We start from the raw sequence: 2,637 nt of genomic DNA on the forward strand, positions 1-2,637 counted from the left end.
CACACACACACACACACACACAAGTCTTCCAAAAAGCATAAAGGTAATCCTATAGGCGCGGGTGCATATAAGTTTTCTCGGTTGTGCTCGCCAAACCTAAATGAATAATTTGAACTGTTAATTGTTCTTTAAAGTGTTTAATCTTTTGCGGTGTGTTTATTTTATAAGTAAACGTATAAGTTTAAGAAGTATAAGTTCTCTCAAAAGAACCACTTTTTAAAAAGAAATTCCTGTCAGTATTTTTCTGATTCTCGCGCAACCAAACTGTATTTGGCGCCAATCAACTATTTAAAATAATTTTTTATATAAATCGTTTTATATACCTGTGATATAAAAGTAATATTGTGTTAAACAACGACGGGATTTATGTTTTGTTGATGTACGTACCACACGCATCCCAACGAAAAGCGCTCGAGCGGCGTACTGGTTGGTTACTTCCTCAGGAGAACGCGACTTCCGGTTACTGAAACGTTTGCAAACGCGGTTGAAATGTATGTACTTATGTAAAAATGGATAAGTGTAACTCGAATTGTTTGTAAATAGAGTTCATCTAGCCAAATGTAAAAAAAAAAGAAGAAAAAAAAGGTGTAAATAAAATATTGGAAATAGTACTATTTCAGTTTCTAGCATACTTCAAATGTCACGTTTTCAGTGTGTTACTTGCCTTTCTTTGTAAATAATAATAATTTTTTTTATAATTATTTAATAATTGACTAGCAATTTGTGAGTGAAATTTGTTTCTACACCATTTTTTCCCAGTATACATAAAGGTGACACTATATAGCCTAGTTATGTGTTTACTAGAAAGAGCTTTCCACAAATACTGTACAAAACCTGACAGTATATTTATATATGGAAACAAATATATAATTTTCACTGAATTACCTATCTTCTCTATGTACAGTTGTGTGCAGCAAAAACAAACAAACCAAAAAAAACAGTTAATTTTCCAACCTTAAATTAGTTTACTTGCCTGAAATTGGTCAGATAAAAGTTACAACCTGCAGTGATAAGTTGATTACACTTTTTGACCTCTTTGAATATAACTGTGATGATGAAAGTCAACTTGATATTCTGAAAATCTCATATAATCAGGTCGAAATGAGAGGAATTACTGTGACAATTTAAAAAGTGATTGAAACGAGGATATTATAACAATGACAACATTACATGGGTGTGTGTGTGTGTGTGCGCGCGCGAGAGAGAGAGAGAGAGAGACGACGTTTAGGAGAGCAAACATTTTCAAGGTCATCCGGTGAACTGGAACGAGCTCAGAGAGATGCATGGCGAAAACGGCGCATTTTGACACGAGCGCGAGGTTTGATTAAAAGGTAAAGTAATGGGTTTAAACACACGCCACGCGCGTGGCGCGCCAGACTCTGTTGGCTTTTCGCAAATTACTTAACGGTGCAGTGATGGAAATAAGATTGTAATGTTTGGTAATGGAAAAGAAAGCCCCATATTCTTTTTCTGGCCTTCTTGTTTTCTGACATACACAAAATAAATTACCCAGGCTAATAGGCATGGCGCGTGGATTTTTCCCCCCCGCACCTCTGAGGGAATTCAAACGTGCTCCTAGCGGTTTCATTTTACATTCGTTATCTCACGCAATATTGGTTGAAATGATGAAACATCAAACACCTAATGTAACATTAACAGTACTGACTGCTGAGACAAATAGCTCACACAAAAAAGCCCCAAAAGTAACTCAACCTTGAACATAGTGCCTCTGCTGCCTGCGCGCGCCTGCATGGCCTTAAATATGCCTAATAGTAAAAAACCAGGGGCAAGAAAACAGCCGTCACAAACTACAACAAATGGGGGACTGCAAAACACAAACAAAGATGATTTAAAGTGGTACACAAAAACGTGCACATATTAGTTAACACAAACCACAACTAATCATGCATCTCTGCGCAAGGGAACGGCGTCGTGCAGACCGGCAAAACCTCCCAAGCACGCACACTATCAACCTTCTGCTCTAGCCCTGCAGGAATAGGCATGCACAAGATGCAAATGCATGACTTTGCATGCATTTTGGCTATTTATTAGACTTATGTGCGGGGAACACCGGAGAAGCAAAACCCTGCATGTCGTAGGGGAGACTGGGGCTAATTGTCACACCTTTTACTCCAGTAAATATTTATCAGGCTCGGTTTATATGTCAGTGTATGCATATAGATACATAGAGTGTAATCGTTGCTTTGGAGAAGAAAAAAACGGTTAAAGTTAATGTTATACAGTTGATTAAACACATGCTGCTCTTTTCCAGTGCATGTTGTCACATATGGATAAAGTTGTCACAATGCGTCCTTAAATAAATGGATTTTAATACGTTTTAAGCTCAAAATGATTAATGAGACCGCAAAGATATAGAAAGTAACAAAAATAAAATGATTTTGCCCAACATATATTGGAATTATTAAAAATGACTAAATGTAAAACTTGTTTTTTACAATATACCTTCATTATGTAGCTGATCTCTCTCTCTCTCTCTCTCTCTCTCTCTCTCTCTCTCTTTGAGTGAACGTTTTATAGTGGCTTTTACCCAGCTAACAGAAAACATTCTCAAAACGTTCTGGAAAGGTTCTCTTAAAGTTATGAACAAAACATTCTTCCTGTAACGTTAACAGAACT

At 36.8% G+C, this 2,637-nt stretch overlaps 1 long non-coding RNA gene across 2 annotated transcripts in view; it reads right to left on the reverse strand.

The window, feature by feature from the left end:
* Nucleotides 1-464, reverse strand: part of LOC107584685 (uncharacterized) — a 3,274-nt gene extending 2,810 nt beyond the window's left edge. For both annotated transcript variants that reach the window (XR_001609172.1, XR_001609171.1), the window contains exon 1: nt 388-464. This is a non-coding gene — a long non-coding RNA (uncharacterized lncRNA). The remainder of the gene's footprint in view (nt 1-387) is intronic.
* Between the last annotated feature and the right edge of the window lie 2,173 nt (nt 465-2,637).

Source organism: Sinocyclocheilus grahami, unplaced genomic scaffold (genome assembly GCF_001515645.1).
Source record: "Sinocyclocheilus grahami isolate Dianchi unplaced genomic scaffold, SAMN03320097.WGS_v1.1 scaffold61.1, whole genome shotgun sequence".
In the NCBI taxonomy this organism is placed as follows: Eukaryota; Metazoa; Chordata; class Actinopteri; order Cypriniformes; family Cyprinidae; genus Sinocyclocheilus; species Sinocyclocheilus grahami.